Source organism: Solanum verrucosum, unplaced genomic scaffold (genome assembly GCF_900185275.1).
Source record: "Solanum verrucosum unplaced genomic scaffold, falcon-dt-bn FXZP01000029.1, whole genome shotgun sequence".
Classification (NCBI taxonomy): Eukaryota; Viridiplantae; Streptophyta; class Magnoliopsida; order Solanales; family Solanaceae; genus Solanum; species Solanum verrucosum.
The window spans coordinates 375045-400206 of NW_026020357.1; the positions used below are offsets into that span (position 1 = coordinate 375045).

Below are 25162 nucleotides of genomic sequence, written 5' to 3' on the forward strand. Positions count from 1 at the left end.
TACAAGAAATTGTTGGCACATTATCTCCTCAAGAATAATATAATCAGTACTCGAAAGATGTTGAAGATCCATAATAACACCTAAGATTTTCATAAAAATTAGACAAAATCAATACACACAATATGAACAGAAATCTATAAATTTTATGCATAGATACTAATAGTGACGATGTTGTTCAGAAACTTTCAACCCACAAAATACTAATTAATTTGCAAGCACATTTCAATTCACCTATTTACAATAATTTGGGAACAAGAACGAAAGAAAAGAAAAAAGTTCAAACCTATATAAACCCTACACGGCTAATAGTGACGATGTTGTTCAGAAATTAACCCTACACGCTACGCCTTCTCCATAGCCAAAGAAGAGAAAAGACCGCGAGAGAAAAAGGAAAGGCGCCAAAAAGCAGAATAGCGTGAATTCTTTACCAATTCTGAAGGATGTATATAGAAACTGATGGGCAATTCAGTCATTTCGTTTCCTTGTCCAAGTATTAGTAAACCTGGGATTAGTAATCCCTAGATATCCTTGGTATTAGATAAGACCACATATGATGTATTAAGTTATCCATGTATTAGGTATGTTTGAGTTGAATTGTGTAACCAAACATTGTATTAGGGGGATTAAATTTTAATCCAAGGACTATTTTAATTAATACATCCTACCAAACGGCTCCTATGTGTATTATATTATTTAAGTACAATTAAACTTATGATATTTGGAGGAATCAAAACTCAACCTAGACTTAAAATTTAAAAAATATTAGACTTACATATTAATTGGCATAAAGATTAAGTACTTGATTATAGATTTGATGAGTTTTTGGGTCTATGCTAGATATATAGTACTATAGGTGTCGACGGACTTGTTTGCTTACAAATATTATACATTTCAATAGATTGTATTGATTTGGAAGCCCAGCGAAAAGAGAAGGCTCAAGTCCCAGAGTAATTGATTAATTATTTGACGCAAGTGCATTTCTCCACTCTCGTTAAGTGTATAGAATCGTGTATTTCTTTGTGGTATGTGTTGATGAGTAATGAGACTTGGTGATGAGTTAAATTGTTCATATTGAATGATCATAATGATGAAAAAGGGGCAATAAAAGGCAACTTGAATTATATTATGATGTGAATGATTTGAAAGGTTTATTGATTCATTGTTGATGTTGTATCACGATTGTGGTGTTGTGAATTATGCATTGATATGGAAATGGTCATCTCCTCATTAATTTGTGAACATGTCATTTGCATTGGGTGTGAGACATAATTGTGACAAGTGTTACGTGAATTGAGGAAGAATAAGGAATTAAAGAGGATGTACCATTTCGAGGGACATGCCGTGCGTCACGACGAATATTATGATTCGAGGGACGTGTCATATGCCGTGACAGATTCCATTATCGAGGATTGTGTTGCACGCCACGATAAATACATGGACATATATGTACCATGTGAATCCCGGACTGAGAGACAACGGGTGTGTATCACTATGTCACACATGCATTACCATACTTGGCATTGCATTGCATATCTTTATCATTTGTGAAACTTGTGATTGTTAAACTTGATCGTGTGTTATTGATCTATAATTGTTGGAGTGTTGTACTTATCTTGAGCTATGTGTTATGTAAATTGTGATCGACTAGGTTGTGCTAGTTTTATGCAGATTATAGTTGTGGAGATTCGGTTGGAGTAGAAGTACATGTATCCTATATTAATTAACTTTGTGTTTAGGAGTTTGCTTGTTCAGTACCGCTTTGTTTGGTACTCACATTTTGCTTCTACACTTGTGTAGGTTACGAGCCTATATCCGCATGATTATTCTATCTTCTCTCCTACGTCTGAGACTCAATGTGGATATTTTTTGAGGTAGTTACTTGTTATCTCAACGGATCCTCTTGCTCCTTATTTATTGTTCTATTCTAGAAACAATGTCATTTGAGACTCGTATTTTCTTTCAAATCAATTGTAATACTTTAGAGACTTATACACGTGACAATTAGGTTTTGTGGTTTTATTTGAGTTGATTGTGATTTATGCATTATTAGTCATTGTTAGTCTATTTTTCTTATTTTACTTCCACATTTATCGTTTTAGTTGAATTTTAAGCTGACTTGTCTTGGTGGAATAAGACATGTGTCATCACGTCCATTTTTGGATCGTGACATTGACTCTTGAAATTCTATTTGTACCACATAAATTGAGACCAAGCAAATAATAGAAAGTCTGATTGACCCTCGAATCAGTACCGCATAAATAGGGATATATGAGTAACATATATTGTTTAAAAATTATGTAGAAGTAATATAGATCACAATAATTAAAAAATTCAAAGACATGTATAAAATTAAGTTAATTCTCAAAATTTTATCAGCGTCACATAAATTGGGACAAGAAGAGTAACATATATTATTTTAAAATTAAGTAAAAAATACTAGAAAATCACAATAATTAACTACTTAAAATATCTAAAAATCAAATTAAAATTTAATTAATTCTCTAAATTCTATCCGTGTCACATAAATTAAGACAAAAAAAATAACATATATTAGACCAGTACTAGCACGAGCACTTGTGTATAGTAAATACATAATTTCTTTCATTTGTTCATTATTTTAAAAATAAGTTTTTATTTTTACTTGTTACTTTTTTCATATCAAGAAAATACAATTTCTTTTTCATGTTTTACATTCCTATTTACATGTCGTCGTTACTAAAATAGAAATTTCTTAATACTTGTCATTTCGCAAAATCAATACATAAATATCACTATTCTTTCTATTTTACCCTTGAGAGTTATTGGCCTTGAAAGTATGATTGTGGCTAACATAAGAAAACTAAATGATTAATTCATGTTCATTGGTCAATTTAATTAATCAAAATAAATTAATTTATGTTCATTTGTTGAAAACTTGATTTTAAAAAATAATAATTAAATAATGGTACGATTATAAACTTATTTAGTTTCTTAAGGAACGAAAATATTTGTTATTTGTGTCCAAAATAATTCTTAAATAGTAAACTTTAAGCTAAAAAAATGTGTCAATGACACATCACATTTTCGCCCAAATAATTTTGACAAAGGAATTTAACCACTTTAAAAATATATAGTTTGCAGAAGTCCTCCCCCGCCACATCTTCTCCATCATACCCCTCTTTTTTTTGCAAACAACCGCGCCCCCCTCCATTTTCTTTCCATCCAAACTTGATAACCATTCCTCGAAATTCTTTTAAGAAAAATTATTTAATCAGACAAACATTTTGATCATAATTATTAATTATTCCTATAGTTGAAATAAGAGAAATGGTCTAAAGCATCCCCAACCTATACCCGAAATTCCAACTACATACTCCAATTTCACGAGTGTCCTATCACCCTCCTGAACATTTTATTTCCCTATTTAGTGCACACCTGAGTGCTGACCAGTACACATAAACCAAATATATTGACTAATGTGATTTGCACGCGCGGGCCCCACTTCAACCTTTCATTTCCCCTCCTAAAGATCGAATGACCTCACCCCTTACCCCCATTTCTTTCTTTTCGCTTTTCTCATTTTCATCTCCCTCACCAAAGTCTGATTACAACATCTAAATACATATTCCTGGTGATGATCCAAGCCTTCTTGTGTGTATTTTCAACTTGATTACATAGTTTATCAACTGATTCAGTAAAGGTTAGTTCTTTGTCCCTTATAAAGAGAAGCAATAATACAAGGGAAAAAACATACACCATAGCAAGTGCAAGACCAAAATCTGCTTTCCGAATTTAATTTCAACCAAGAAGTTTACAAATTCAATAAAAATTCATGTTTGCATCTCACTACAACGTTGAGCATTGGGTTTGATTCATCGATACAAACCTTATAACAAATTTAAAGAAATTTTGAAATTCAAATTAGAGAACCTAAATAAAAAATTAGAGCAGATTACAAACCCTAACTTCAAGATTTACAATAGAAATGAACATAAACAACTAAAACGTAGCCATTTTTTAAAGAAAATCGTAAAAATATTGAAGAAGGAACAAAGATTATGGTGGGGAAGAAGGAACAAAGGTTTATTTATTTTGGGGAAGATGAGCATTGCTAATTTATTGCCTCTTTTGACGTGTACCAGTTTATTTCCTCTTCTAATGCGCTTAGAGGAGGTGTTTTCACCTCCTATGACAGGTCAGCACCCAGGTGTGCACTAAATAGAGAAATAAATTGTCCAGGGGAGGTAATAGGACACCCGTGAAGTTAGAGTGTGTAGTTGAGATTTCGGATATAGATTGGGAGGGCTTTAGACCATTTTCTCGTTAAAATAATTATATATTGTCTTACTAATTAAACTAATAATTTCATACCAGATTTTAAGTCAATACATATAGATTCTTTTTTATTACCACATAGATTAAAGTAGGAAAAGAGATGAGCGAGAGAAGAAAAGAGGCAAGCAAGATAGTCTACATATCCAAGTTACATGTGAATCACACTAGATACATGTATCTAGGATACTAAATATATGAATCAGAGATACCTCAGAGAGGAGAGAGAGGAGAGTGGCAAGCGAAAATTCATATACATGTAAATACACTTAGATACAATATATTTAGAATAAATTACATTGAATTTTGAGCCGATATATTCAAGATACATGCATGTGGATGGGCCAACAGATATATGTATCTAATGTCCAAATTTTGGTAAGTTTTGTAATAATGAAAAAGGAAGGGAGGTAATTAGGTACTAAATTAGTGGGATTCTATAAGTTACCCATTCTTTATACCTTTCAATAACCAGAGAACAATGGCATTACGAGGTCGTTTGGTACAAAGATTAGTAATCCAGAGATCAGCAATGCAGGGATAGCAATGCAAGAATTATTTTTTATCAAGTGTTTGGTTCATTTTTTCTCACCTAATCTTGTGTTTAGATTAGAACTCTACAGAATAATTTTTTTCCAATTTTACCCTTGAATTATAATTATATTTCAAGTAATTACCATATTTATTACGGTTTAAACTTTGAATGCAAAGTGCTTAACAAATTTAATTTGTTTGAGTAAGTCTGATGCTATAAATGAGATGAAGTTATTTTAAGTACTCATGACCAAGGCTTACCTCCCTCCTCTCTTAACAAAACTGGAAAAAACAGTAGCTAACAAGATTTACTTTGCTTTCATATGTAATCTTCTAAAGAATTTGCAGGTTTATAGACAAGAAGAAATGTTAAAAAAGACTACATTAAACAAGATTTTGGGATTTGAATAATTGAACAAGTGTGTTGAAGTATTGGCTATGAAAATCAAGTAATTGATGCAAAAACAAGCTTGAGAAAGAACAATCATAGCATCAACAGTACAAGATCAAATCTTGACAACTTTGTATTGGGATTCAAGCTTACGCCTAGAATAGATCAGATCATCATACAATAGTAAGGAAGACTACTGATAAAAGCATCAGAGAACCCATTGTCCATCCTGTTTTCTTGAAGCTGTAAGGAATGCCAAGAACACCAGCTCCAACTACTTCTATGAAAACATTAGCAATAGTTTTGGATAGAAAATTTATTTTCAGTTAAAATTTGAATATCAACGAAATCATATCATTTTAATGAAAACAAGACAAACAATTTCAAATAGCAGAACAGTGTGACTATCTTTGCCAATTCTAAAGGATGTATAAAGAAATTGAGGGCAATTCATGTAAGTTTTTTTTTGAGTCGCGGGTCGTCCATATGGACCGACTCAATTCGATTTGACCCGACCCAACCCAATATATTTTTTCTAAAAAAAAAAAAAACTACAGAAGAAAAGGGGGAGGAGTAAGTTACAAAGTAACTGCTCAAACGTAAAGAAACTCTTTTTTATGGCTTTATCTAACGTTTCTCTGTGAAAAAAGAAGAGGGTAAGAAAAAGTGAACAGAGAAAATAAAAAAATACTCTCTTTCTTCAGAAGAAAATCAACAAACAAAATTGACATTTAGTTTGTGAAATGTAGTCACGCAATTCATTTTTGATAGCAAATCAAGGACATTCGTTGCAAGTATAAGGTACACAACTTGTTGTTTTTGCTCAATTTATCTTATATTGGTATCAGAGCCAAGATTAATTGTTTCATGTTTGAATAATTATTGAAATTCTCTGGTTGAATGAATCGAAAAATTTGAAATCTGATTATAAATATGTTTATTTTTGTCCATTAACGATCTGTTTTCTTTAGGTTACTCGATATTCCATTATGAGTAGGAAAAAGAGAAGATTTTCTGACCTGAGTATTTTTTTTCTTCCTTATGGTTCTTTCATGAAATTTTTGTTGAGATTTTTTGTTGTTGTTACATGCTTTTTTTCTCCATGAAAGTAATGGGAGAAGTTGAGTAAAATTTCTAATGAGTTATATATTATATGTTGAAAAGAAATAGACTTTAAGTTGGATAAAGACTTGAAAAGACCAAGTTCAGATTTTTTATAAAAATAAAAATAAAGAATTGGAAGAGAGTTTAAGGGACATAATCATGTGCAAGCCTTTTTTTTTTGTTTAAGGATTAATAAGGAAAAATAAAATGGTCCCACAATTTTTTTTTAAAAGGAACGTGTGAACCATTCCTCTCTTTTTTTTTGTCCTTTTCTTTAAGGATTAAGGAGAAAAAAAAAATGATCCCACTATTAAAATTTAAAAAAATAAGGAAAAAGAAAATGGGAGTTTCTTTTTGTTCTTTTCTATTAAGGATTAAAAAGAAAAAAATAAAATGGTCCCATTTTTTTTTAATAAAATACTTGTACCCTTTTCTTTGGAATCATAAAGTACTATTGTTTTTTTTAATGAAAAATAGAAAATGGATTTGTAGTATTTTTTTTATATTAATAAAGTATTTATTTTTTATTTACTTTAACATAAGATTTTTCAAGTGGTCAAATCAGATTGTGGTTGACTTTGAATTTTTTTAAGGCCATGAGTTATCTTCTTTACTTAATGAAGAATAGTGACCACTTGTTTTGACTAGATTATAATTTTAATTATGTGTATTAAAATTGATCTTGATAAATTCACTTATTCCTTATGTTCTTTAAACGGTACCTTGTCTCCTACGAAAAATTTGTGACATACGTTATCGCATTAAATGATATTAATCGTATTTCCGTTTTTGTTCCCATTTCAGTTATGACTAAACGGGAACATGCTCAAATTATTCCAAGTGAGAGTTCTCAAAGTAGAGCAAAGGGACAAGGTAGAAGAGCAAGTCGTCGTAAGACACAGAGGGTGTGAAATAATACAAATTGATGTCCTAAGGGTGACACAAAATTTGTCGAGGAATCAAAGGGTCATTCGAAGGGAAAAAGAGAAAACATTTAAAGAGTTTAAGTCTTTGAAGATGTCCCTTAATATTTCAGCACGTGATTTTATTCACCTTTTTGAAATAAAATGGACTGAACTGGCTAATTTTAAGAAAATTTCAGATTGGAGAGGCGTAGCTTATTTAACAGACGTTCTCCGTGAACCTTGGGGCAGTATATTGACTGATGTTTATGATGACATTTGGCCTAGTCAGCCTTTTAGGGTGTATAGTTGTTGTCTTGAAGACTTGTGGGAGGATTTAGTCTTTAAAAAGATTAGTAATTTGTTATTGCTTATTTGTTTTTCAATATATGAACTATGTTGTTTGTTTTTTCTCAATTTATGTTATTAGACTTAAAAAAATCTTATTTTTAAAGTCTTTACTATATTAGGATACACATTAAGAAATTAGATTTGAATATTGGTTAAATGTTTAGTTTGTAGATGATGATTGGATGCATCCGTGTCTTTTTTATTTTGCATTAAATATGAAATCTTTATGATAATTGATTTGCTTAAATGTGTATGTCGCATGCGTAATTAATTAAAAATTCTTGCCTTATTACATCTTAATAACATACATGACATCAAAAAGTATCATTGCTGACTTAAACAAAGGTGAAAAACTTAACAGTGACAATTACGACATCTTGAGCCATAAAATATGGTATGTACTGGAAGATGAAAATGCTCTGGAGTGTATAAATCATGTTTTGAATCAACCAGAAGAGGATAATTCTGCACAACATATAAGGGATCTTGAGGCTTACAAAGCTTGGAAAAAAGATAATTTCACTGCACGTGGAATAATAGTTAGTTTTGTGGTTGATGACCTCATATATAAAATGTGAGGAATTCCCTACTGCTCATGCTATGTGGGCACATTTACGAGGAACGTATGGGGGTACGTCTGTAACCCGCCTCCGACAGTTGACTATCAAGTTTGACACTTACAAAAAGCATCATGATCTGAATATCAAACAACACCTAAGGGTGATGTCAAACATGATAGCTCAACTCAAGAGTGTTGTCCATGTTCTTTCAGATGAGCAACAAGTTCAGGCAATGATTCTGTCTCTTTCTTATAATTGGAAATATTTGAAGGTTAACTTGACCCATAATGATAGCATCAACACTTTTTCTGCCCGTCATGTTGAACTCGAAGATGAACGGCTTGGTGCTGCTAAAGTTGTTTCTAATGCCTTTGTGGAAGAGTCAAGTGATACAAAATCTTCAGATTTCAAGCGCAAGAAGAATTGGAAAAGAAATGGAAAAGACAAGGAGACTAGAGAAGGACCCTCTAAGAAAAAGAAGAAGCCAAATTCCAAGAATGAAAAACGTTTTTTCAAGAAGAGAGACAAGAATAAAATGAAGTGCTACAATTGTCAAGTATTGGGGCATTTTACTCGTGAATGTACCGAGCCTAAAAAGGTAGCATTTCTAAACGTGTCTTTAAGTGCTATATATGTTTCTAATACTTCTTTACTAACTGAATCTTATCCTATTTGAATTGTAGACTAAGGATCCACCGACCACGTGAGTTGAGATAAAGAGGTGTTTGTGGAGTTTCGTCGAGTTTCATCTAAATCAAGATGGATCTATGTAGAAAATAATGCTAGGCTGGAAGTCAAAGGTATAGGCACTTGCAAAGTGGACTTGCATGGTGGTCGTTCCTTGATGTTACATGACGTCCTATATGCTCCAGAGATTTGACAAAACTTAGTATATGTGTCTATTATTTTAGACGTTGGTTTTGATTTGATTTTTAGTCGTAATGGTGTTAGAATAAATCTAGATAATGTTTATGTGGTTTTGGACTACGTTATGATCGTTTTAGATTGTAATCCTTTGACTTATGACTATTATGTTGATCGTTGTGTAATGGCATGTTATTCAAGTAAAAATGATATTGATGTTATTACATGGCATGCAAGATTAGGTCATATAGGGCAAGATCGAATGAATAGGTTGGCAAAGGAAGAACATTTAGGTTCTTTCACCAAAATTGATATGCCAACTTGTGAAATTGTCTTGTTGAAAAGATGACGCATAAATCATTTGGAAAAGCTAAGAGAGTTGAGTTCCCACTTCAATTAATTCATTTTGATATTTGTGATCCAATGAATGTAAGGGCAAGGTCTGGTGCTACATACTTCATTACATTTATTGATGATTTCACGCGCTTTAGTTATGTCTATTTGATTTCTCATAAATCTGAAGCACCTGAGTGCTTTAAAAGATATATGAATGAAGCTGAAAATTAATCAGATAAAAACATATAAGCTTTAAAAATCGATCGAGGACGTGAATATTTGTCAAAATAATTTGAAGAATTATGTACTGAAATAAATGGTATTATCAGACAGTTAATTATTCCTTATACACCTCAACAAAATGGTGTAGCTAAAAGAAGGAATAGAACATTGTTGGACATGACAAGATCAATGATGACGCAGGCAAATTTGTCTATCTCTTTCTAGGGAAATGCATTATTGGTTGCGGTTTACATATTGAACAAAGTGCCTTCTAAATCAGTGTCTTTCACTCTTTATGAACTTTGGACTGGTCATAAAACAAACCCGGATGATCTACGATCATGGGGTTGTGCATCATACATTAAAGATCATTTTGGTGAGTTTGGTAAACTAAGTCCAAAAAGAAAGAAATGTATCTTTATAAGATATTTTGAACGCCCAAAAGTGTATGTGTTCATCAATAAACTGGAGGATGAAAGTATTATTGAACTTATATCACGATATGTCAGATTTTTGGAAAATGATTTTTCCAAAAAAGATGAAATAGATGAAGTTGAGTCTCTCTACGAAATGTTGAATTCAGAAGATCTGGTAATGTTGTCAGACATACTTCATAATTCAATGGATCGAGAAATGATTCTTGGTCCAAGTGGGAGTTATGAATCCCGAAATCCTATAGAGGAATCTGAACTTCAAATACGTAAGAGTACAAGAAAAGGTACACCTAAACTAAGGCTGGGCACGACACCGGATCGGACTGGAACCACTGGACCGGAACGAACCGGTACAAAATCGAAACGGGATGGATTAACCGATTTGTTGATCGGTATCGGGATGAACCGGATCGAAATTATCGGGATGGATACTAGGTTCCGTCCCGTCCCACTATATACCGGAATGGAATCGGACCGGAACAGAACCAGAACAAATCGGAATGGGATAAACGGGACGACACATAGCTATTTCAAAAAAATAATAATTTTTTTTAGTTATTTTGATTTTTTGAATTACGAAAATATGATTGTTTGTTTATTTTTCTAAGTTTAAATTAATTGTTTTGAAATTTATAATGTAATTTTACTTAAGTTTATTTAAAAGATATTTTTTTTAATTTTTACTTATTAAATTTGCAATTTTAAGTTTAATAAAGTTTTTTTGTTTTAAAGTTTTTGAGCTTAAGTTTTCAAGATTTGAAATTTTGAATCTTTTGAAGTTTATAAGTTATTACTTACTAATATGTTACAAGTTATACTTATAACTTATAATTTAAATAACTTAAGTTTGTAATTTAAAAAATTAAACAAAAATAAGGATAAAACAATGACACAAATTAAAAAATATCAATCCAATTTTATTTTATTTTTAAAAAAATATGCCTATACATAAATTATAAATTAATTAATAAAAAATAATTAATCGGAACCGAATCGGAATAACCGGGATGAATTGATACCGATTCGCCGATATCAAATCGTGATACCGTTTCGTTTCGAGTATCGATTCACGGTGTTCCATTCCGTCCCGAAGACTACCGGATCGAAACGGATCGGAATGGTACAAAGTAACTGCTCCAACGAGCCATAAAAGGGATGAAAGAAGAATTAGAATAACTACTTCAACGTAAAGAAACTCTTTTTTTTATGGCTTTATCTAACGCTTCTCTGTGAAAAAAGAGAGGGTAAGAAAAAGTGAACAGAGAAAATAAGACTGAAAAAACAAGAAAATACTTTCTTTCTTCAGAAGAAAATCAACAAACAAAATTGACATTTAGTTTTTGAAACGTAGTCTTTGTTTCCTAGTGATTCAAAGTGTGACTGTGGAGCAATTCATTTTTGATAGCAAATCAAGGACATCTACTACAAGTTTAAGGTACACAACTCGTTTTTACTCAATATATTTTACAATTCAGTCATTTTGTTTCCTTTTCCAAGTATTACAAATATTTGGTATTAAATAAGACCACATATAATGTATTAAGTTATTCATGTATTAGGTGTGTTTGAATTGAATTGTGCAATCAAAAATTATATTGGGTAGACTAAATTTTAATCTAAAAATTATTTTAATTAATACCGCCTATCAAACGACTCTTACATGAATTAGAAATTGATTATCTTAATATTTGTCTTGATTTTCTTGCCTCCAATTTTGTGTAACCTCAATTATGAACATTTTGAATTTGAAAAAAGAAAGATATATCTCATTCAAATTTCACATAATTGAATTTTTCTTTTACTAAACAAAATACAAAATTTAGCATAATATTTTTAAGTCTCGAAAGCAAGTTGGCGGCTGAGAAAATTGAAAAGGTGAAAAAGATTGATAGTTGAAGGTGCCCAGTAGGACTGCATCAAGTCAACTGACAACTGCGGCTCCTCAAACTACACTTTAATATTCTTCAATTTTAGTTTCTTTTAGTGATCAATCTAATAATAATTTACCGAAAAAAATTATCATCGTAGAGGTAAAATCAACAAATTAAAAGGTGTGAGAGGCTCCATTAACTTTTTCACACGTGGATAAGTGAGTAATTTATTTACTTTAAAGCTAGAATGTCATCACTAACAAGAGATAGAAAGTATATTTACACAATAAATTGAGTAACAAATATAAAAAAATACAAGAAAAATTAAACGTTTGATGCTTTTTTTTTTAATATTTGAAATTCTATTAAAAATGTTATGAAGCTGTACGTTAGTTTTACGGATTTATTTTGATGTGATTTTTTTTCTATGTAATATAATTTATATTTTCGTTTTTATTATTGTTACTTTTTTACTATTATTTTTTTAATAAAATAGTACTTAAAATTTTTGTGGAGTACAATTTAATTTACTTTATTTTTGTTGAGTTTTCTAAATAATGATTTATTTAAGTTAAAGATGGCCAGATTTAGAGAAAAAAACAAGTTTTGAAAAATTAATTTTTTATTTCTTTCTAGCATCAAATATAACTTTTTTTCTCTACCATCAGCAAAAACGTTAAAAAAATAAATTAAAAAATTACATATTCAATTTGAACATCAAAATATGTAGTTTTGATGTACCATCATTTGATTCAATTAAAATATTACGAAGAAAATTCAAAATTTTATTTTTCAACAAGTATAAAATGTGGATCCACAATTATTTATTTTATTTTATTTTAATATATTTAGCGAAATGTATTATTTCTGATGGGATTTATATTAATTATAAAATTTATTTTTCTTTTTATTATTTTTATTCTAGATTTATAAATATACATCTAAGTAACATACCACTACAACAATAATAACATATCCAATGTAATCTGAAAATTGATATAATATTAATAATTGAAAAAGAAAAAACAGCAAACGCATGTTTTAATTTCTCTTGCATTTTTTATATTTGTTTAACTAAATTTATTGTGTAAATATACTTTCTCGCTTAGTGGAGACATTCTAGCTTTAAAGTAGATAAATGACTCACTTATCCACATGTCAAAAAGTTAATGGAGTCTCACACACCTTTTGTTGGTTGTGCCTCTACCGTGATAAATTTTTTCGTAATTTACCTATTATTACATAGGCAAAAAAATTGGAGTTAAAAGAGTTAAAAAACATCACATTTAAGCTATTCTAATTTATTGAGTTTTACATCTAAACTAGCGAATTCATCTGCGCTTCGCGCGGTCATGAAAAATACAAATAATTTACTAAATATTATTTACATAGAAGAGGTATTATATATATATATATATATATATATATATATCTTATGTATATTTAATATATTTGAATTTTAGGTGAAATTTTTAAATACTTTTTGAGAATTTCTTCTTACATAAAAAGAATATAAAATAAAATAATTATATTATACCTTCCTATAAATGTATAGATGTATAATTTGGTTCCTTAGGAAAAATAAATAAATTACATGTAATATCTTCTTTAGATGAAAGAACATTCTTATAATTTATAACGATTTAAAATAAATAACATAAATACACTATTTTTGAAAGTGAAAAAAAATGATAGAAGAAGAAATAAATAAATATAGTTTTAAAGAATAGGTGATATGTATTGGATTTGGTAACTATAATTAATATACTTTTACTGTAAATAAGTAACATTTACAATTAAATAATGAGTAATGTTTTAATCGTGGAACTTCTACGTACCAATTAACTTTAATGTAGAATAATAATTTTTATAACATGAAAAAAATATAATTAGTGTTCTTGTTCTTAAAAAGTCAAGTCAATTAATTATTGTTATTATAATTTCAAAACATTATGAGCATATAAGCCAAAATGAACTCAAACAATGATGACCCAAAATGTCCTCTTCTCATAATTATTCTATATTTAAGTTATTTATCCCGATACAATATACATTTGACTAAATATACATAAATCATCTTCTAATTTTAAATATTAGAGATAAATCTAGCACTAATTTATAATACTAATTGGAACTAAAAGAATTTATAGATTTACAACAATAAAAAGTTTGTACGAGAATTAAACTTAAAAGTCATCATAAAGATACACAAGAAAGAAAGAATGAGAGAAATAATGAGAAAAGACATAAAGTCACCACTGAAGTTGTCTCGAATTTTCAAAAAGACACCTTAACTTTGTGGATGTCTTATTTCCCCATTGAACAATTTAAGAGTATTATAAATATCCCACTTTTCACCCAACTTCAGTTGCAAGAAAAGAGGTGCAATCACGCACCAATTGTTGTTTGACACGTATTAAATTCTTTTAATTTTTAATTTTTAGTTTCATTTTCATTTTTTCTATTTTTATTAACTTTATTTTCATTTTTTCCCTCTTTCTTCTTAAATCTTCATAACTCAAATCCTTTGTTCTTTATTGTAAATCCTCCAAAAGTAGCAGTCATTGTCGCCTTCAACGTAGCCTCCATGATGCTTCCGTGTTACAACACTATTTTCGCCACTAAAACATCACTAAAAAAAATCAATTCAACTCTCAAGTTACTAAAGCAAGGTAATGAGACAAAAAAATGGAGTTTCATAATACTCTCTAATCAATGGAGTTCACGTTTGTTTGTTTTTTAAAAAAAAAAAAGGACAAAAGAAGAAAAAGAAACAAAGAAAAGCAAGAGACAAGAAAGAAAGTGATAAAAATGGATGAAGTAAATGATCTTCTAAGTTGAAGAAGATGAAGAAAAGATAATTGGATTTTGAATTTGGGTGAAGAAGATAATGGGGAAGATGATGTAAATTAATTAAATAATTAATAATAAAGAAATAAAATGACACATGACACTTTAAAACTGGTTAATGGCAGTGAAAAGACTAGGTCACGTGCCTCATGTGCGTGGTAACAACCACGACGAGGAAATGGGTCAAAATGGCCCATTTACAAAGATATTAAATAGTTTTGTGGGGTGATAGGACACTTTCAAAGTTAAGATGTCTTTATGCAAATACGAGACAACTTTAGTGGTGACTTTATGTCTTTTCTCAAGAAATAATACAATACATATATCATTGCGACTTTAATCATTAAAATAACAAAAATAGAAGGAAAAATAAAATCAATACATATTGTCTAAGATCTTGTCATATCCACTCCACAAGCCTATCAATATTCAAGAGTTTTCTTCTTGTTTTTCAAGTCAAACAAAAGTAGAGAGACATCACTCTTGTTGATATCCCCTTCACAAATTTATCACTATTCAAATGCTTCCTTCGTATAAAAATTAAATTTAAGAGTCATCATAGAGATATATATAAAAAAAGAGAAAAAAAAAGTAAAAAAGGAATAGTACAATACACATATCATTAAAAATAGAAGGAAAAAAATCAATACATATTATCTAAGTTGTTGTCAATATCCACTTCACAAGCCTATCAATATTCAAGAGTTTTCTTCTTCTTCGTTTTCAAGCCAAATAAAAGCATGAATATAATTCTATAGTAAAAATGAAGGATAACTTTGGATAAAATCTCATGACACAAAAAATATGAATTTATATAGAAATAATAGAGGAATATCATAAGGTATCTTAACTTTCATATTTAATATTTAAGGGTTATGAATATGAAAAGTTGTAAATTATGAGAGTTATAACTATATGCATATTATGTCTAATAAAGAAGATATATTATGGTGGGAGAGGGTTATGATTATGAAAAGGTGAAAATTATGAGAGTTATGAATATATGCACATTATATCTAATAAATAAGATATATCATAGTGGGAGATGACAAATTGAGTAATTGAATATAAAAACTTTATGAGTTATTAAAATAAAATAGATAATTAAATGAAGAAAAATGGTAAAAAAAGAAGAAGGAAAAAGATAAATATAAATGGAGGTCATAGAGAGGTGTCACATCACCTTGTCTATGTTCCTCCTTTATATAAATATATAGATTATTTGGTGAGTTTCCTATTTGAATCTCGACTAATTTTGATATTGTATTTGCACTACTTTTTGTATAAAAATTCTGCTAAGTGGCATTTCACATAGAAAAGCTATTCTACTGTGCCAAATCTAAATAAATTAGTATAGGTTAAAGGATAAAATTATCATTATATAAATTAATTTAGTTATTCCAATTGTTACATCCATTGTCTTCTTCTTCATCTTCTTAATCATGATCTCGTCTCTGTTATGACATCGATATCTCCGACTTGGAAAGGGAGTGTTTAGAGTTTTAAAGAAGTCAATAAAAAATATATTTAAAAAATTAATGTGTCAGCAAATAAAGATGTTATATCTGTTAGGTGGACGAAAATTTCATGGACAACCACGTCTAGAAGCATTCTAAACTAACTTGTGATCTAGTCGATGTTGCCCAATCTGCGTTTAAAAAACAGTACTACTGATTACAAAAAACTTTGCAGAAACACGAAGTTACCAAGTTTCATTAACCAGTGAAAAACAGAAGAATATAATTTAATTCACAAAACTAAAATCTGTAAAAACATACCAAAATCTTTAAAAAAACAGAACAGGAAGAAGATCAAGCCCACTGAATGCACAGTGTCCCCTTAAGTAAATTATTCCCATCTAGTATCCGATGTTTGATTTGGAATATGTCCTCCCAGGATAGAATGATCTCAATCACTAGTGTATTGATACCCAAAACTCTGGTGTCAGCGAGCCACTCAACGACAGTAAAGTACACGAAAAATATTTGTGCAAAAGAAGAAGAAGAAATCTGAAATTTTAGTAAGTAAAAAGTCTAAAGAATTAGAGGTATTTATAGCCAAGAGGAACTGGTTCCGAAAGGTTGCAACCTTTCAGAATTCACACGACCATTCATGAAAGTTTGCAACTTTTCAGAACACTCATTTCCAACGGCGGGAAATTCAAAATAAAATGGGAAAGAATTTAATTAAAACGGGTCGCGCGAATTCGAGTCGGATCGAAATGTTTCGGTTAATTAACTAATTAATTGAAACGTTTTGGTCATTTAATTTAATTAATTAAATAAATAAATAACTAAATAATTAAAACAAAACTTTGTCCAAAAAATAATCTCTCGATCGATCATTTTCCAAAGCCAAAGTCGAGCGACGACGACTGCGCGAGTGGGGTCCCTCTTTCCAACCCTTTTAACAACTAATAGAAGTGTTTCTCTATTTAAACACATCTATTTTCCTTTCCACCACCAATGAGGGAGAAATGCCTTTTCTTAAAGCATAAGAGAATCTTTTCCAATTACTCATTTCATCTTCCCTCCATTTCCCATTAACTCTTGCTATACCCAATAATTGTTATACCCAACAATACCCCACATTAATGGGGAATGGTCATAACATAAAGGAATGCACGTACGAGTGTGTACTTTACAAGAAAGGATCAATTGCATCTGGATAAGTAGGTTTCCCCTTGAACTTTCTCTAGTGAACATATGTCGGATATAATCGGTCAATCGGGAGATGTGATATCTTTGAACCGTCGAGCTTTGGTGTATACCTAGACAATCAAACGTCACACAATTAACCTTTTACCATTTATGGTTCTTACGATTGTGTTCATTTCTGCCATGAACACCTCCTGGTTTCATAAGTGTATAGAGAATAGGCTTTTGACATAAAATTCTCTTTGAAGCGGCTTACACTTCACTCTCACATAGGTGATTTCTAACGGTGTCATCTCGTAGATACACTATTTGGTCAAATCTGCCAAACTTAGCAAATCATTAAAAACTTTAAGCTTTATTAACTCATTAACAAGCCTTAAGGTCTTAACCTTGTTCCTGAACATTGTCTTCATCGTGAGAATGGATTGAGTTGATTGACAATGTCGAACCGTCAGTCACAACTTTGTTTTTCTCCTTGAATCTAGCTCTTGGGATCTTCGGTCTGCTAGATAGAGTTACCGCCATGCTGACTTGTCCTAAGTCGTAAACCCATTCCCTTAGATGATCTTTCATTCACTTGACTTCACATAGTCAATTGTGATAATTTCACTAGAGAGTAGTTGTCTTACGGTGTTATGTCTTCATCGTATATGACAAGACTTTTCGTTGTACATGACGCTCCCTGCCCTACCTATTGTTGCTTGACTATCACAATGTATGCAAATAGGTCCCACGGGTTTGGGCCAGAATGGAATATCCTTTAGGAAATTTTGGAGCCATTCAGCTTCTTCACCGACCTTATCTAAAGCAATAAATTCAGATTCCATTATGGAGCGAGCAATACATGTCTGTTTGGACAATTTTCAAGAGACTACTTCTCCACCAAGTGTAAACACATAACCACTTGTGGATTTTACTTTATTTGACCCGGTGATCCAATTTGCATCACTATATTCTTCACACAGCATAATATTTATTATAATGCAAAGCATAGTGTTGTGTATGTTTCAGATACCCCAACAAACGATTCATTGTCATCCAGTGAGTTTGATTAAAATTGCTAGTGAAACGACTCAATTTGTTAATAGCACATGTTATATCTGGTTGCGTATAATTCATAATATACATCAAACTTCCCAACACTCTGGCATATTTCAATTGAGAGTCACTTTCACCTTTCATTCTTTTGAAAAAAGCTTAAATCAATTGGAGTTTTGATAACATTGAAATTCAAGTACTTGAACTTATCCAATACTCTTTCAATATAATAAGATTGAGATAATGTTAGTCCCCGAGGAGTTTTGAGAATCCTGATCCCTAAGATCAAATCAGCAACTCCTAAGTCTTTCATATCGAACTTGCTGGATAACATGTGCTTAGTAGCATTTATATCGTCAATATCTTCACTCATTATTAACATGCCATCAACATACATACAAACAATGACTTCATGATTCGAAACGTTTTTAATGTAAACACACTTGTCACATTCGTTAATCTTGAATCCATTTACCAACGTTGTTTGGTCAAATTTAGCATGTCATTGTTTGGGTGCTTGCTTGATGTCACGACCCAAATTGAGTCATGCGTGACACCCACACTTAACCTCCTAAGTGGGCGAACCAAGGAATCTAAACCCCAACACATATCAATAATTCAACTACGAATAACAATAGTAACGCGGAAGCTCCAAAACTTATTTAAGTAACCAATCAAATAAACCTCTAAAGTCTATTACATATTATCCCCAAAATCTGAAAGTCATCACATCAAGGACATCTAATCTTCAAATACTAAGTCTAAGAGTATTAAAGACACCAAAATAAATGAATAAAATAGTTTATGTCCGAAAACTAAGGACATCATGCCATGACCAAGAGAATCCAACACAAGCTCGAATAAATAGCTCACCCTTAAACCTGATATGTTGAGACTGGCTAGAGCTGAGGGCGAGTCAAATTCGCCGGTACACTCGTTGCACTCCATAAAAGAAAAACAAAGAAAAATACAAGTAGGGCTCAGTACGGGGCAACATGTACTGAGTAGGTATCATCGGCAAACCTAAAATAGAAACTAATATATAATGAATAATAGTATAAAGTCAACTATAGCACTTAGCAAGTGATAAGAAACCACAACATGAACAAGTGACAGTTGAAGCAAGTACGTAATCAATCACAATGTCAAGCACACACACGAGGACTCATGCCTCCACATCACACTCGTTTGGGAAATGCGTTCATTGAGATTGAGTACATTAAGTTAATTCAATATTTTTTTCCTTTAATGTTATCGTGTCGGAACGTGACACTCCGATCCAATTATACCGTGTCGGAACGTGACACTCCGATCTAATAATACTGTGTCGAAACGTGACACTTCGATCCAAAAATACTGTGTCGGAACGTGACACTCCGATCCAAAAAATACTGTGTCGAAACGTGACACTCCGATCCAAAAATACCGTGTCGGAATGTGACACTCCGATCCAAAAATACTGTGTCGGAACGTGACACTCCGATCCAAAAGTACCGTGTCGGAACGTGACACTCCGATCCAAAAATACCGTGTCGAAACGAGACACTTTGATTCAATAATATTATTAATTTATCATTTATTATCACCACTTTTCAATTCATTAATAATATTACATCAAACCTTCTTTATTCAAGGCATCACTTCGATAGAGAGGTTTTCAGATTATAAATCTCACGGTCTCAGGATTTTAGACCAATCACCAACCACACAACCAAGCCACACAATCACACAGTCAAGTACATAGAGAACTTCACAATATCATTCAATGCATATCAATCGCTATTAAGAGTTTATCTATCAAATAGAATAAACCATAACCTACCTCCACCGAAGAACCGAAGTCAAGCAAACTACTTCTCCAATGCTTTTCCTTTCCTCAATGCCTCGGAACCCTTTCAATATATCAAGTATATGCACATAATTTGTAAGTTAACGAATCTATAAACACTCATATTATTCTATTTCTAGCCTAGACCCAAAAACTCACCTAATTCTATAATCAATTTCCTAAAGTTCAAACCTATGAGTAAATCTTAATTCCTCCGATTAGCATAATTCTAATGGTATTCAACTAATACAATACTGCTAATATTTAATTACTTATCTCAATATATTGAAGCATAAATTTATAATATAATAATGTAAGAAACATTCAAATCCCATCAAATTATACGATCCCAGTACTCAACTTTCAACATAGAATAAGCAGAACCTTATTTCTCCTAATGACCCATTCATAATTGCCCCATTATGTTGTCATCATTACTTATAGTAATTTTGCCCACTATCTTATTCCATTCCAGAATTAACACCACACATATGGTAAATATAACAACAACAATATTTAATTGAGAGATTAGTTAGGTCCTAAATTAAACCATGAATTCGACTGAATTGAACTACCGCAATAGGTTGCAACGGCAGTAAACACAGGCCTAACAACCATAAGTTAATTCTCTCACCCCAACATATATGACGATACTAGAAACTAAAGTCATTCCATATTCATAAATATATTATACCCATCAGAACATTACGCCATGAATTTCCACTCAAATTTGTCCGTACTTCTTAAAATAATCTCACTGGAAATTAACAGATTACTGGGAGCCAATCTTGTCTCCAACCCAACGCCACTATCTACACTCAATTCCAACCCAACCTTAATTATATAATAATAATAATAATAATAATAATAATCACCCTACTATTAATGAAGGACATGAAAATTACCTGGATGTCGTTCTTCCCAGGTAGATGCGCCGCAGGTATTACTTCCTTGCCTGATTTTGTTATTACCCTAATTATTAAAAGTCTAATTATAAAAGTGCCAAAAGTGAACCCCTACTAATTTTTATATTATTTTCTTTAACCATCAACTAAATTAATTATTAAAACTACCCCACTGAATTCATTATTGTAGTTACGAATAGTCCAAACTACCATTTAAAATCTATCGAAAAGTATTTTATGAAATAAAAAGCTCTATTACTCAAAACGATCAATTGGGTCGTTACACTTGAGCCCATAAAATGACTTCACAAGTCTGCACACTTTCTCTTCTTTACTAGGAACCACAAACCCTTCAGGTTGTTCCATGTAAATTTCTTCCTCCATTTAAGAAGGTTGTCTTTACATCCATCTGGTGGATTTTAAGATCATGCACTGCCGCTAGTGTTATGACCATCCTAATTGATGTTATCCTTGCTACTGGAGAGTATGTATCAAAGTAGTCCAGACCTTTCTTTTGTCTGTATCCTTTGATTACAAGTCTAGCCTTATATTTGTCAATAGTCCCATCGGCTTTCATTTTCCTTTTAAAGATCCACTTTGATCCTAAAGGTTTATTTCCTGGAGGAAAAATCAACCAATTTTCAAGTATGATTACTTAAAATTGATTCGATCTCACTATTGACTGTTTCTTTCCAATAGACTGACTCAGACGAAGACATAACTGCTTTAAATATTGGACACTCATTTTCAAGCAAGAATGCCACAAAATTTGGTCCGAAAGAAGTGGATTTCCGTTGGCGATTACTACTCCTAGGATCCTCATTAGGTAGTGTACTTTCCGTTGATTCTTTTTGTGGTCGTTTAGGTCTTTCACTTGTCGACTCACATTCAATTTTATATGGATAAATGTATTCAAAGAACTCAGCGTTATCTGACTCAATTATCGTATTCACATGAATTTCAGGATTATCATATTTGTGAACCAAAAACCGATCGGCCTTACTGTTCACAACATATCCAATAAAAACACAATCCACTATTTTGGGTCCAATTTTCACCCTCTTGGGTAAAAGAACCTCTACTTTGGCTAGACACCTCCACACTTTGAAATATTTGAAGTTGGGTTTCCTTCCTTTCCATAACTCATATGGAATCGATTGCGACTTGCTACGGGTTACCATTGAGTATCTTGTTAGTTGTAAGGATGGCTTCCCCCCACAAGTTTCGTGGTGAACCAGAACTGATTATCATCCGTTCCGCCAAATCATTTGATTGTGGTGTATAAGGTGCAGTAGTTTGATGAATAATACCATATTTCAAACATATCTCTGCAAAAGGAGATTCGTATTCTCCACCCATATCTATTTTTATCTTTAGATTCAATTGATTCTCCACTTCATTTTTATATTGCTTAAATGCATCAATTGCTTCATCATTACTATTAAGCAAATATACATAACAAAATCGAGTGTAATCGTCAATAAAAGTTATAAAATATTTTTTCCCATCACGAGATGGTGTCGACTTCATAATGCATATATCTGTGTGGATTAAGTCTAAAGATTTTGAATTTCTGTCAACAGACTTGTAAGGATGTTTAACAAACTTACTTTCCACACAAATTTCGCATTTCGATTTATCGCATTGAAATCAGGCAATACTTCTAAAGTAATCAATTTTCGTAAAGCTTTGTAATTTACATGTCTCAAACGGGCATGCCATAAATCATTTGACTCCAATAAGTAAATAGAAGCAGAATTCTTATTAATATTGTCAACAACCATTACATTCAATTTGAAGAGACCCTCATTGAGGTAGCCCTTTCCTAAGAATATCCCATTCTTACTTATTACACCTGTGTGACTAACTAGGACACACTTAAACCCGTTCTGAACGAGCAGTGCAGTAGAAACTAAATTCTTCCTAATAGTAGAAACATGCAGAACGTTGTTCAAAGTTAACACCTTGCCAGATGTCATTTTCAATATTACTTTCCCAGTTCTTGCAATCCTTGTTATTGTTGTGTTCCCATGAACAAATCTTCATTGAACTCAACATGAGTGTACGTTGCAAAGGCTTCTTTCGCAGAGCAAATATGTCGAGTGACACTCGAGTCAAGAAACCACTCCTTGGGATTTCCAACTAAGTTACATTCCGAGATCATTGCATAGAGGTCATCTTCATCTTCCATCTCTTCCACGATGTTTGCTTGACTTTTGCCTTTGTCTTTGTCTTTGTCTTTGTCTTTGTCCTTTCTTGGAGCACGACAGTCAGAAAACTTATGACCAACCTTACCACAGTTGTAACAGTTGCACTTGAATTTGTTCTTGGCCTGTTTTGACTTCTGTCTGTTGGACTTCTTTCTCTTCTTGCCTTTGGTAGGAGCTTCTTCAACAATATTAACTCCAATTATTGTCAAACTCTTATGAGACTTCTTTTAAGTGATTTTGTTATCTTCCTCAATCTTGAGCCGAATCACAAGATCTTCAAGCTTCATTTCCTTACGTTTGTGCTTTAGATAATTCTTGAAGTCATTCCACGAAGGAGGTAACTTCTCGATCATTGCAACCACTTGAAAAACTTCATTTACTACCATATCCTCATCAATTATATCATGGAAAATAAGTTGAAGTTCTTGCACTTGTGATCTAACAGTTTTACTATCTGACATTTTATAGTCTAAAAACTTTGCGACCACAAACTTTTTCAAGCATGCATCTTCTGTCTTATATTTATTCTCAAGTGCATCCCACAACTCTTCCGAAGTTGTCATTGCACTATATACATTATATAAGTCATCCTCTAAAGCACTCAGAATGTAGCCCTTACATAGGAAGTCTGCATGTTTCCATGCTTCAATAATCATGATTTTTTCTCTGTCTGGCATTTCAGCAGCAGACACCAGAGTTTCTTCACTGGTAAATTTCTGCAGACCAAGAGTGGTAAGACAAAAAAATACCCGTTGCTACCATCATTTGAAATTCACACCAGAGATTTTTTTTTATTTCTCTGCTGGTGGTACAATAGTTCGGGTTGGTGCAGCAACAACCACTGTAACATTATTGTTTGCCCTTTCTGATAAACAAAAATCGATACAAACTAAGTAAGCAATAACTTAAATTGCAAACTTAATAGGAGTATAAAACCACAAAGGTTTTTGTCTCCACCAGAAATACAGATTAAAAATAAATAAATAATTAATTTCCTTAAAGTTGTTGCCCAATCAGTGTTTAAAAAATAGTACTACTGATTACAACAAACTTTGCAGAAACACGAAGTTACCAAAGTTTCATTAACCAGTGAAGAATAGAAGAGCATAATTTAATTCACAAAACTAAAATCTGTAAAAAACAGAACATGAAGAAGATCAAGCCCACTGAATGCACAGTGTCCCCTTAAGGAAATTTATTCCCCTTTAGTATTCGAGGTTTGATTTGGAATATGTCCTCCCAGGATAGAATGATCTCAATCACCAGTGTATTTATACCTAAAACTCTGGTATCAGCGAGCCACTCAACGGCAGTAAATAAAATGGGTCGCGCGGATTCGAGTCGGGTTGGAACGTTTTGGTTAATTAACTAATTAATTGAAACGTTTTGGCCATTTAATTTAATTTAATTAATTAAATAAATAATTAACTAAATAATTAAAATAAAACTTTGTCCAAAAAATAATCTCTCGATCATTTTTCGAAGCCGGAGCGAGCGACGACGACGGCGCGAGGGGGGTCCCTCTTTCCAACACTTTTAACAACTAATAGAAGTGTTTCTCTATTTAAACACATCTATTTTTCTTTCCACCACCAATGAGGGAGAAATGTCTTTTCTTAAAGTATAAGAGAATCTTTTCCAATTCCTGTTTTCATCTTCCCTCTATTTCTTATTAACTCTTGCTATATCCAACAATTGTTATACCCAACAGTCGATGTCTATGTGTTTTGTTAACCATTGAGTAATAATTTAGATAGAAAATTCACACTTTCAAAAATTTAAATAATATTCAAT

General features: G+C 31.7%; 1 protein-coding gene across 1 annotated transcript in view; it reads left to right on the forward strand.

Moving 5' to 3' along the window:
* LOC125837709 (acetyl-CoA acetyltransferase, cytosolic 1) overlaps window positions 1–25162 on the forward strand; it is a 392637-nt gene that overhangs the window by 352079 nt on the left and 15396 nt on the right. The gene's annotated exons all lie outside the window — the stretch shown is intronic.